Source organism: Protopterus annectens, chromosome 2.part1, assembly GCF_019279795.1.
Source record: "Protopterus annectens isolate FY-2018-M chromosome 2.part1, PAN1.0, whole genome shotgun sequence".
NCBI classification, from domain to species: Eukaryota; Metazoa; Chordata; order Ceratodontiformes; family Protopteridae; genus Protopterus; species Protopterus annectens.
In genome coordinates this window covers 44,563,811-44,577,917 of record NC_056729.1, presented here as the reverse complement: position 1 = coordinate 44,577,917, position 14,107 = coordinate 44,563,811, and positions in this window count along the sequence as shown.

The following is a 14,107-nucleotide window of genomic DNA, read 5'->3' as shown; positions in this document are numbered from 1 at the left end:
TTTTCAGTTATTCCACATGAAATAAGACTGGAATGATTCCAAGAATTACTTTACATTAACTCCACCCTAACTCAAAAAGACATTACTATAATTATTGGGTGTATGGAGAGAGCACTGAAGAATAATTTTCTGTATTTTATTGGTGAATATTTTAAGCAGGTTAAAGATGTTAGAATAGCAGCTGCCTCATCTCCACTTTCATAGCCGGCCTTAGGCATAGGCCAACTAGGCGGCCGACTAGGGCGCCGCTTTAGTAGGGGCACTTTTCCAGTATTTATTTGGCGTAGGTAGACCAGGATGGGGGCACTAGGTGGTGTGGTGGGGGGTGCTGTGGTGCCCTTTTGCCTAGGGCACCAGTTGACATAAGGCCGCTCCTGTCCACTTTTTGCAAAGATAATCCTGTGTTACTGGGAGACTAAGTATATTTTAGAAAGTATGTATAAACTATATAGTAAGCTCTATCTACGTTTCTAGATGACATTTTTATGATTTGGATGGGCAAACATTGGCTGTATATTAACAATACTGAACAATTTCTACAAATTACCAGTAAAGTGGGTATAGATTCTATTGCCTGCTTGGCTGTTACCTTGGTTAAGAATCACAGCAAACCAAGGTACGAATCATGATTTATAGAAAGCCCACCTTCTCTGTTATCTTCCCTTTACCATTAATCACCCATTTTGGCAAAATTGTAATTTATTCAAAAGACAGATGGTGTGGTTGTTTACATTGGTCTTACATTTCAAAAAGATTTAATTAAACTTATAAATGTGTGTGCTGACAGAGTTACTCCAGTGAATTGTTAACTGAAATTAGTGAAGAGGTGGTCGTAGATAGGGTGACTAAGTTTCAGCCCATTCTTAAATATCCTGGAGTAGCTGACACAATCCGCAAGGTTGATTCAAAACACTATTCCAAAGCAATTATTATTCCATACAACAAAGGGGATACTAATGAAAGAAAGTTATGAAATGGAATTAGAAGGCATTTTTTGTCCCCTAGACTTACTTGGAAAGTTAAGTGAGAGTCCACTTTATGTGTACAAGGGTGGTAAATCATATTTTGAGAAGGGAAATTATTATAAGTACCCCAAGTGGTTGGAATGAAAGAATATAATATGTGTTCTCAATGTAGATATGTTTTGGATTCAGTGAACATTACTGTGAGTACCTACCAAAGGGTAATTGCCTCAATTGGCAAATATGACTGTAATACCAGGAGAGTAGTACACCTTGCTAGTTGCATAACATGCTCATCTTTTTATATAGGGAACACTAAAAGAGCTTTGAAAGCTAGGATTTATAAGCATGTATAGCCTACTAAAATGAAGTTAGTAACACCCTGAATAGGCATCCTAAGGAATGCCGAAACTTTAAAAAGTTTCTATTTTTTTTGTTCTTGAAAAAGTTCCACCTTTAGTATGAGGCAGAACATGGGAAGCTAGTATTAGAAATTATATTGGCAATTATTGCTTGATACTTCCTGACACCCAGGGTGAAAATAACAAAAACCAACAGTGTTTTAGTCCTTAGAGCAGCTAAATTTTAACACCTAGCATAAAACATTTAACTTTTTAAAAATAGTTGTACCTTATTTAAATAAATTTGAACAATCAAACGTTTCAAACATATTGGGGAAGATATTTTTAAGTACTTTATATATTAATTTGATTATTTGTAATGTTATATGCATGTTTTATATTCATAACATAATTTGATCTTATAAAAAAATTTTTTTTTATGTTCATTTTTTATAAGTATAAATCAAGTAGTTTAAGTATTTTTAATATAAGGATTTAAAATGGTTATGTAACTTTAAGGCTACTATCTACTCAAATGACTGATTAATTATGCATGCACAGTGATGCCATCTGTTATGTAACAGGAAGTGTTTTTAAAGCAGAGAAAGATGATGTAACTTTCAGTTCTGAAGAAGTTCCTTACATTGTGGAATAAAAGTGTAATTTGTTGAATAAACTCTGTGATACTAAATTGGACCAATGTTCTTTTGTTTTATTACACTAAGAAGTTTAGAAAGACTGACTTGATCGATTGTTTGTTTCCTTTTACTCAGCCAAACTGGATAAGGTAATGTCTAAAATAACTTTTTTCTCACTGGCTATCTGCATACCTCTCAAGTGTACCTTGTTACGAGGAACTTTCCTCATTTGGGGTCTTAAAAAGTTCAGGTTCCTCAAAGTTCCACATTGCAGGAGCCTGTCACACATTCAGTGTTAGGAATTATTTAACATATAACCATGAAAATAGAACTGACTCATATTATTTCATTAAAATCATTTTCCTGTGCCATTCTTTGAGCTTCTTAGTTGAAGTTGTTAGTAAGCTGTTAGCAAATGTTCCACATATATTGTCCATTTGCTCTGCATTATGAGAGGTAGTGTCCCTCATTTTGGAGACAGAAGGTTGAGAGCTATGGCTATCTGAGTGTATTTCACATGTTTATAAGCAGAAGGGACTACCATTACCTAAACCTCCTAAGGCCTATTCTACTAGATCAGGTGCTGCCTTCACTGCCTTCTTCTCCAGAGTACCTATTACTGATATTTATGCTGCAGCTACTTGGCCTAATGTCCATACCGTCATATCTTTCTAGAAATTGGATTTATAGTCCATTTCCGGAGCTTCTTTTTGATTGGCTGTTCTCCAGAATATTAAGGTTTATGGTAGTTGGAGACTCTGTCCTATCCGTTGAGGAATGGACAGAAGAGACAACATCAAATATGAAAGTTATGAACTTACCATAATGATAGATCTGTGTTGTCTGCTTTTGTTCTTCCTCAACATCCTTCCCATCTTCACCTTTCCATTTATCTTTTCCCAATGTTTCTAGAATGACTGCACTGACACTTATTATGCTTGTTAATGTACGCCTCATGAAGCATTGCTATATTTGTGATGTGGTTGGTTTTATTATGATGCTGTAGCAATTTTATTATAGACTATCAGCAAACTAGATCTGAGGTAATCTACTAGCTGCAGAGGATTGTGGGTAAGGGGCAAATCCTGAGCCTTGGTTCCAAAGTTTTAAAGTGGATGAAGTCAGATCCCAGTTGAATCCGATAAGCCATCCATTGAAGAAGGATAGAAGCAGACAGCACAGATCTATTGTTACGATAAGTAAATAACTTTTGTATATAGCTTTATAGCACAATTTAAAGCTACAGGCATGTTACATTCTGCCAGGGCAAAACTTTGTGGCATACAAGGTGAACAGGACTAAGGCAGACCTTCATGAATGGAAAATGAGTTAAGGATTCTTCCAAGACTTGATGCATCTGTGGGGAATTCCTTGTGTAGACATGTTTACCTGCTCTCGAAACAATCAACTGGCAAAATTCTGTTTCAGGACTCCATGCAAAAAAAGTCTGGAAGACGGATGCCTTTATTTTCATGGACAGGAATGTTCCTTTATCTTTTTCCACCCTTTCCACTGCTTTTCAGAGTTCTTTTGAATATTCAAAGGATCCCCCAGGGCATTGTGGTGACTGCCTTCTGGTCCATGTAACAGTGGTTCTCCCTTCTTTTGGAACTGGCCAGGGACAATTACCACAAGATAATGGATGGACTGAATTTACACACAAAAGTTTGGGAGTATTTGATACATCCCAAACAACTTCAAGCGACTGCCTGGATGATAGGATCTTAATACTTTTTAGGCACCTGTTTTCTGAAGACGTACAGCATTTTCTTATGGAGGCATAAAAGCTTGCTACTAGAAAATCATATATAAGCAAATGGAAAAGGTTTTCTATTTGGTGCCAACAAAACAACCAGCAGCCATTCTCTTGTTTTACAGTATAACCTGGGACACAGCAGACTGTTTCCAAATGGTTGTTTCAAGTTATTAACGTTTTTTAGTCCCACCACAGCAAAACTATTCTAGTCAGGGTCAAGGCTACCAAGGCCTTGGCTTCATCTATGAGTTTTATAGTAAAGGTTGGAAATATTCTAGAAGCAGCAACTTGTTCCTGTTTGAATACTTTCACAAGTGACTATAAATTAGGTTTGTTCTCAGTGTCTATGACAGTCCTGGCTAGGACCATTCTCCTTGGTCTTCTGGACCCTTCTGCCTCACAGTTGTTCTAAGCTATGATAATCTACCCATATAGCTTAGGGTACTGCAGCAATGATTGATATGAAGAATATACTACAGTTGTGTAAGTAAATGTACCATAACATTTAGTTGTTTGAACGATCACCACTGCAGGAGCCACTCCCTTGTTTTTTTTCTGTGTTTTTTATGCCAGGATGTGGTCATGTATTTTTTCTTGTCTTGTCTTGTCTTGTCAGGGCTTGGTCTCCCTCTCTCAGTTGGCATAGAAGCTTATAAGGGCTTGGCACCTAAGCTTGTCTTTTTAGTCAGCTCATCTTGATCTGATCAATGGTTTGGGCATGTGGAAGGTGCCCTGAAACTTTGGGAGCTGGCTGGCTGCTATATGCTATGCGGGATATGACCCATACAGCTAATAATACTGTAGCAGTGATCATTCAAACATCTACTGTTATGGTAAGTTGACTTTATCACCTGTACGTTCTCCTTCCATTGCTGGATTTTCACAATGTCTTGCCAACAGAAGTGACTCCTGTTAAAACAGACAACATGCTGGTATTTGAACAAGCAGAGAAGAACCAGGTCATATCCCCTATGCTGAGAGGCCATGAGAGTTTGGCAATGGGTGATTACTTTGCATCATTTTCTCATAGCAATGTGCATTCCCATGAAGTTCAGTTATTTTGTCAACACTCTTAGCAGATCTGTTATGATGCCTCATGAGTAGTCCTTTAATCTAGTTGTTGTACATCAGATATTCAGTCTCTTGGACCAGCTATGCTGTGATTTATTTCCCCTGTCAGCATGTAATACAGCTGATGCTTTGCCCTGATCCCCACAAGAGGAGCAGTTTCTGAGAAATGTTCTAGTTGGGTGGTGACCTTCTGGGATTATACCTTTCCATCTCTTCCCCTCATATTCTGTTTTATTAAGAAAGTAGCACAGTTTACAGTCATCGTGATCCCCATTGCACATAGCCCTCAACAGTCCAGATGTTCGCAGAATGTCCACATTTTTGCCTCATATTTTTGTCTGTCCATCATAAAACCTGTGTTTTTTCTGGCAAATCAGTGAGGTGATCTGAGGACCGGAGTCACAAAATAATGACATATATTTGACTTTAAGAATTCATATCCTTCAAAAATGCATGCTAAGACAGATCTGTTATTTTAGCAACTTTTTAAGTTTATAAGAGCAACATTTAAAATATGTCCTTATTTTTGGCCCTCTGTCTCTCCATTATGTCAGGCTTTATCCAGATTTCTTACACTAAGAAGTTGAGAGGGGGTATGCCATTGCCCCATGTTGGACTCAGCAAGTTTTCTTTCCTCTTCTATTGCCTCACCGCAAGAGGCACCCAAGACTTTTAGATTCTCAACAGGATATTCTATCTCACTCATCTGAGAAGACTCATTTGGACCTTCGCTAGGATCTTCACAATATCAAGTTAACCACATAATTTCTCAAAGTCCCTTAATTGCCAGTGAGTCTTCCCCATTTCCAAGGAATGTCCAGATTCTTACTGCATCTCAAAAAGCATAAATCCACAAGGTTTAGTATAGCAAGTGGAAATCTTTTATTATCAGACCAATAAATTTAGGTACTGACCCTTACACTGTCTTTATCTGAGACAAAATACAATTTCTTTTTGGTTTGTATGATGTAGTCACTCTACAGGTAAAGTCTATTTGGTATCCTTATCTCACTATCATGATGTTGCTTTTCTTTAGCATTTCACAGAATTGAAGGGCATTTTCCTTCTTCGATTTCCTGTGAAATACTTCATAACAATACTTAATAATAATACTTAATAATACTTAATACCAAGCTCCATACTTTAGAACTTTTATAGGGGCACCGTTGAAAGTGCCTGACCAACAGCATTGCAGTCTGGTATGCGAGCTGTAACAATCAATATCGGAAGGCTCTCAAGAGAGTTGTAAGGTCAGCAGAAAGAATCATTGGCACCTCCTTTATACCTCTGGAGGATCTACAAAAATGCCAGTGCATCGACAGGGCCAAAAAGATTTCCAGCGATCCAATGCATCCTGCCAATGGTCTGTACACTCACATGTCCTCAGGCAGGAGATACAGAAGACTGCATTGTAAGACTACCAGACTACAAAACAGTTTCTTTCCACTCTCCGTTAGACTGTTGAACTCTTGGGAAAAATGAACCCTGACATCTGTTACATAACAAGTCTATCAAGGGGCTTGTTTTATGGATGTGCAATACTAAGGTAGCTCATCTACACATCGAAGGACTGTAAAGGGCAATATACAAACTGTGCGATAATTCAGTCTATTCATAGACATGCTGCTATTGTTTCAATTTTACTTTGACAATATTATCTTCATATTGTTCTTACTTGTCTCCTGTTCTGGGATGACTGTGGGTCATTCCTGTCCTATCTTTACTTACAAATTGCTACTTAAAATTCTGCTGTGATATTGTATTAATTTTTCTCTGTCTATATGTGCAACTGTTTCCTGCATTGAGAATAAAGCGTTGTAATTTTGTTCGGCTACACTGCTGTGAAGTTCTGAAAGGCAATAAAGTATTCTTTGACTCTGACTTCTTTGACTTTGAATGAATTGGTTCCTCCAAGGGACCTCAGTTTTGTGGATGCTTGTAGATGTTTTGACAAGGTCTCCTTTTGAATGTTCTTTTCATTCACATTTGAAATATTTATACTGGAAGATCCTGGTTTTGGTTCCAGTGACTTCAGCTAGAAGGGTTTCTGAACTGCAAGGCTCATGTTTCTTCCCATCTTACTTGATTTTTCATAAGGTCAGGGTGTCTCTCAAACCCATCCGTAGTCCCTAAAGTGGCAACAGAACTTAAAAGGATTTGTTGATTCATATTACAAGTTTTCTTCAAAAATGTATGAACAGTGGAGAGTATATTCTCTATCCACTGAATGTTCATACATAACTAAGATTTATCTTCATAGAGCTAAATAATTTATGAAAGATTCACAGGTTTTTGTATCTTTTGTTCCTAATAAAGTCAAGGTGAAGGTCTCACTGTCCAAATGGCTGATTTAATTTCCTTTGCATATTCCTCTCATAACAAAATGTTGTCAACAGATCCAAAAGCTCATTCCATAGAGTCTATTTTTACATCCTCTTCAAGAGGAGTTGTGGTATTGCATGAGGAAGTCAGAGTGTTAAAGAAGTATGTAAGAGTTGTACAAGATATGTATGAGGGTAGTGTGACAGTGGTGAGATCTGCAGTAGGAGGGATAGATGCGTTTAAGGTGGAGGTGGGATTACATCAAGGATCAGCTCTGAGCCCTTTCCTATTTGCAATGGTAATGGACAGGTTGACAGACGATATCAGGGAGTCCCCGTGGACTATGATGTTTACGGATGATATTGTGATCTGTAGTGAGAGTAAGGAGCAGGTTAAGGATAACCTGGAGAGGTGGAGATATGTTCTAGAGAGGAGAGGAATGAAGGTCAGCAGGACTAAAACAGAATATATGTGTGTGAATGAGAGGGAGGATAGAGGAATGTTGAGGATGCAGGGAGTAGAGTTGGCGAAGGTGAATGAGTTTAAATGCTTGGGATCAACAGTTCAGAGTAATGGTGAGTGTGGAAGAGAGGTGAAGAAGAGAGTACAGGCAGGGTAGAGTAGGTGGAGAAGAGTGTCAGGAGTGATTTATAACAGACGGGTACCTGTAAGAGTGAAAGTGAAGGTTTACAAGAGACTAGTGAGACCAGCTATGTTGTATGGGTTGGAGATAGTGGCATTGACAAAAAGAGAGGAGTCAGAGCTGGAGGTGGCAGAGTTAAAGATGTTAAGATTTGCATTATGTGTGATGAGGATAGACAGGATTAGGAATCAGTATATTAGAGGGTCAACACAGATTTGACGGTTTGAAGACAAAGTCAGAGAAGCAAGATTGCTTTGGTTTGGACATGTGCTGAGGAGGGATGCTGGGTATATTGGGAAAAGGATGCTAAGGATGGAGCTGCCAGGTAAGAGGAAAAGAGGAAGGCCTAAGATAAGGTTTATGGATGTGGTGAGAGAGGAAATGCAGGTGGTTGATGTGACCGAGCAAGATGCGGAGGACAGGAAGAAATGGAAACCGATGATGCACTCTGGCGACCCCTAATGGGAACAGCCAAAAGAAGAAGTAGATGTCTTCTTCAAGAATCCATTTTTAGATGAAATCTGTGTGGCAGCAACCTGGTCTACCATGCATTTTCCAAGCATTACAAATTAGATATTACATCTAGATTCTTGGACTTCCACTGATGTCACTGTCCTAAAGTGGCCCATGTCATAATTCCACCGAGGATGATAGCTAGCTTGGAATTCTGACCCACAAATCAGAGTGGATGAACTGAATGGTTAGGATATAGTAGTTATGTTCTTGCCATAATGCTGGAGCCCTTCATCTAGGTCTGTGAGATATGGCATCCCTCTTTACATCATCAGCCAAATTATATGCCTACTAAGGACCTGAGAGACCATTCTAAACCTCTTCAGTATTAGTCCTAGTCTGACTACATGTTTGGTTCATATGCAAGCAGCAAAACTTGATCTAAAAAGGGTAGCTATCCAAGGGTATTATGGGAGGGAAAAAGGAGTCTGAGATGAGAGCACTAGTTGAACTCGATCAGATCTGGCATACAGCCTGAGGACACACAAGTGATATCGGACTGACCTGGATGAAACAATCCAGTGTTATTGTAAATACTTATTTAGTTATTTAAATTTGTTTACCATATAGAATACTGAATAAACAATGAACAATTACAGGATCAGTCTGGGTTACATCATAATGTAACAAAATAATGTACAGTATACAAATAACAGTGCTTTACATTTATGAGTAAGCATAAATAATCTGACAATATATACATTGATCTAACTAACCAAAAATATATGCACAGTTACAGAAGTGGAAGAAAAAAGGGCAAATAGAGTTAAAGTAGGAGAAATGGAAGTGGTAGAGATATGGCAGTAGTGGTTAAGAAAGAGGATAGAACCCTGTAAGATGTGACTAGTTTATGCATAATGGGTCTAGACCAGTAATGGTGTGGAAAACTGCATTACAGCTTAGGGTGAGTGCATTAATCAGGTGGATTTGGTATGTGGTTCATAAAGGTATTATGCAGATGGAAATATTGGTTTAGGTAACATATCCTTTAGATGGATATTTGCATTCAAATTGTTTTATTAAATATTGTTTGAACTATGGCCTGAACATGAAATAATTGTTATAATCAGTTAATTCAGGATGAAGGGACTGAGATAGTTTTTGTGCCAATACATAGAAGCAGTGGTTGTAGATTGCAAACTGAAAGAAGGGGTTTGTAGGGATGGACTAACACTGGCTTGGCTTCTTATGTTATAGGTTTGAGTCGTAGTAAAATATTTGGAAGATACAAGGGAGGGATGTCAAATTACATATTTTGAAGAGTAAGGAGCCAGAAGTATATTTAACTTGACTTGTAACTGGGAGCCATTTAGCCTTTGAAGGAGTAGGTCAGAGATGTCCATTCCATGGTGAGTTAGATGTTAATTGACATATTTACTGGAGAGGGGCTGAAGGGTAGCAGTGTTTTTGACAGAGATAGATGCAAACAAGAGGAGGAAATACTCAACCTGACCAAGCAGAATGCCTTTTTTATAGAAGCCATTGTGGATATGAGACAGACAGAGATATTTTGCTGGCCCAGAAGAGTAGACCGTTGAGCTCAGCTCTCAACTTTTCTATGTGCTCATGGAAGTTTAGTGATTGTTCTAGCTAAATCTGTAGATATCTAAAGGAGGTGCTGGTCTGGTCTCAATGGTATTATCACAGTTAATGATATGAAACAACTGCATGATTTGGATAATCTTTTATTGGTATTGAATAACATGGCCTTTGTTTTGTTTGGTATTGAGTAACAGTTTCTTGTAGTTTAACCAGTGCTGTAGCAGAGGAAAGTCCTTTTGAAGTTGGGTTTTAATTGGATAATATGAGGGATCAGATCTATAGATGACCATGTCATCAGCTTAAATAAATAGTAGTAAACAGAAAATGTCTAGTGCAAGTTTGTTGATAAAGACTGAGAACAGAAGAATGATCCATTTGAGACTGAAGTAATTGTTGGAAAGACTAGGCCCTATCTTTACCTGGAAGGAACATTTGGCTAGAATGTCTGTGAACTATACAGTGACATCAGGGATGATTCTTGTGTCTTGCAGATCGAGAATTAGAATTAGGTGGTTGGTCATGCCAGGTCATGTTAAGTAAATGACGAGAGCTCCAGCAAGATTTCCTTTATCCTCATTAGTTAAGATGTTATTAGTCATGGTCCACAGAGCAGTCATTGTGATCCAACCAGCCCAGGATCCAGGCTGTTTGACTGAAAGCAGGTGGTATTTTTGTAAGTGGTAAGTTGATTATATATGATTTTTCAAGAATTTTACAAAGGGTGAATTGGATAGAGACAGGGCAGAAGTGACTACAAAAAGAGGGGTTTGTGCATATATATACATATATATATATATATATATATATATATATATATATATATATATATATATATATATATATATATATATATATATATATATATATGCATGCAATTGTATTGCCTTACCTGCTTTTACAGTTGCACTTTCTAAAAAGTGGTTTTTGTATTGTTTAATTGTTGTAGGCTACACACTCAAGTGCACTAGTCCATTTATAGCATTTACAGCGTTTTCTGTGTGATTTTTTTTGTTATTCTCTGCAAAAAAAACAAAAAAAAATAAATAAAAAAAAAATTAATTTTTCCCGCCTTACTGAACTAGATTAGTCCAGATTTCAGGTTTTGCTGAATTCCGGACTGTGATTAAGGTTCCTGTGTTGCCCATATCCTTACTTGGATAGGAGGAAGCTTCTCTGTTCACCAGTGAGAGTGGGGAGCTTTGAACAGCCTATCTGTCCTTGGAGGAGTGGTCTCAGCCCAGAAACTAGTAGCTTATTGGCCATTTTGGGTCAATTCCTATCTCTTTCAGTTTCCCTGCTTTAAAACCCACATTTGCGCGGTTTTGCGACAGTATACAACTCAGCACAGCTCCTTGTGGTGTCCTGCAGAGTGATACAGGCAACAGAGAGACCTAAGAGAGACTTTCAACTGATTTAAGTCTTTTTTCTTTGCTTTCTGCTCCAACTGCATTTTCCTGCCTAAAAAGTGAATTTCTAACTGATCTGTGTTTGAAAAAGTTTAAAATTGTATTGCCTTACCAGCTTTTACAGTTGCACTTTCTAAAAAGTCATTTTTGTATTGTTTAATTGTTGTAGGCTACACACTCAAGTGTGCTAGCCTGTTTATAGCATTTACAGTGTTTTCTGTGTGATTTTCTGTTATTCTCTGCAGAAAAAACAAAACAAAAAAAAAAAGAATATTCTTTTTCCTGCCTTACTGAACTAGATTAGTCCAGATTTCAGGCTTTGCTGAATTCCGGACTGTGATATAGGTTCCTGTGTTGCCCATATCCTTACTTGGATAGGAGGAAGCTTCTCTGTTCACCAGTGAGAGTGGGGAGCTTTGAACAGCCTATCTGTCCTTGGAGGAGTGGTCTCAGCCCAGAAACTAGTAGCTTATTGGCCATTTTGGGTCAATTCCTATCTCTTTCAGTTTCCCTCCTTTAAAACCTACATTTGCGCGGTTTTGTGACAGTATACAACTCAGCACAGCTCCTTGTGGTGTCCTGCAGAGTGATACAGGCAACAGAGAGACCTAAGAGAGACTTTCAACTGATTTAAGTCTTTTTTCTTTGCTTTCTGCTCCAACTGCATTTTCCTGCCTAAAAAGTGAATTTCTAACTGATCTGTGTTTGAAAAAGTTTAAAATTGTATTGCCTTACCAGCTTTTACAGTTGCACTTTCTAAAAAGTCATTTTTGTATTGTTTAATTGTTGTAGGCTACACACTCAAGTGTGCTAGCCTGTTTATAGCATTTACAGTGTTTTCTGTGTGATTTTCTGTTATTCTCTGCAAAAAAACAAAACAAAAAAAAGAATATTCTTTTTCCCGCCTTACTGAACTAGATTAGTCCAGATTTCAGGCTTTGCTGAATTCCGGACTGTGATATAGGTTCCTGTGTTGCCCATATCCTTACTTGGATAGGAGGAAGCTTCTCTGTTCACCAGTGAGAGTGGGGAGCTTTGAGCAGCCTATCTGTCCCTGGAGGAGTGGTCTCAGCCCAGAAACTAGTAGCTTATTGGCCATTTTGGGTCAATTCCTATCTCTTTCAGTTTCCCTGCTTTAAAACCCACATTTGCACGGTTTTGCACGATTTTGCGTACCGCGCAGCATTGGGCAGTGCCGCTTAAACAGGTTTAAACTATTCCCGGCTCCACAAAGTCTACTCTTCACTTTTTCCCTTAGATCTGTTCTAACTCTCAAAGTAAGCACTCTATTTTCCTTCTAAAGCCCTGCACTTGCTCAAATCCTATAAGTAAACACTGACAAACTAAAGCACTACACCCTCTTATACTCTTTATAAGTACTTGGCTCCCTATTGGTCCTTTCTGATCAGTCAATAAACAGTTCCTTATACTATTCTGGCATGTCCAAAAGACAGTTTCAAGTTTACTCTCCAGTCCAGTTAGTGAATATGGGAATCTTGAGGCAATGTTACAATTGCCTTATGTACACAGACCACCCTCTCCTCCTCCCAACAAGCTCAAATATATGTGAGAGATGCAACTATACAGCCAAACTGGAGGCTGAGCTCTCTCAACCCAAGACTGGCCCAGTCAGTCAGGTGGAGAAGGAAACCACTCACACCACAAATGCAGTCTCACATAGACCTATCGCATCAGCAAACCAAACACATAAACACACAAAAACATACTCGGAGGCTCTAAATAAAAATCTGCCAAAGCAGCAGAGACCCCCAAAGCAGACATCCAAGCAACCGCTACCCCACAACAATACCCATGTAGCACATACTTCACAAAGTCAGTGTGCCACACAGTCACACCGCTTAAGGCTAAACAACACACCAAATACACTTGTAATAGGTGACTCTATTGTCAGACACACTGACGTTCCACTCACCAGACTGAAAAAGGAGAAGGCCACTGTAAGCTGCCTGTCGGGTGCCAGGATCCACCACATAACACAAGCACTCAGGTCACTCCAAAGGAAGTACAAATATGACTCCATCATTGTCCATGCTGGTGTGAATGACCTGAGACGTACCTCCCTGGACTACATGAAAAGAGAAATAGAGGAGCTCTCTGATCATGTAGCCCAGGCCGGTATGACCCTGGCCTTGAGTAGCATCTTGCCCTCACCAAGAATGATGCCACAGTATAAAGACAAAATTATCAATTTTAACAATTGGCTAAAATATTGGTGTCATTCAAAGGGGATCCAGTGTCTGTCAACCTGGGATGACATGCTCGACAAGCCACGTTGCTTTGCTAGGGACAGCTTGCACCTATCACCCCTAGGCTTTTGAATACTGGCTAAGGCTCTTGCCACCCACATAGTGCCTTTTTTAGGCAAGGCTCAAAAGACAAACCCACCTCCACAGACAACACAAGGAGAAAAAAGCTAAGGGTAATGCTACTAAACGCCAGAAGTCTAAATCTCAAGATGCACACACTCGAGGCTGTCCTCAGTATGGAGAATATCGATATCTGTGCAGTAACAGAAACCTGGTTCAAGGCTCCCGAGACCACCCCAGCACTACCAGGTTATAACTCATACCATGCTTTTCGGCCCCAAAACTCAGACCGAAACACAAAGATACCCACACCTCCAGGTTAGTGGCACTGCACGAAGCATCGGAGACCATCCATGTGCAACTAACAGTGGGCAAAACTGCTTTTCAGTTTGTAGCCTGCTAAAGATCACCCTCCCAATCTCAGGAACCTCACTCGGCTTTCCTGAGAACATTGGAGAATATGAAGGTCTCTCCAAACACCATAATATTGGGTGACTTCAACCACCCAAACATTGATTGGGAAATCTACTCAAGCCCAAGCACCCTTGCCCAATGGTTCCTAGAATTTATAAACTCAAATGCTATG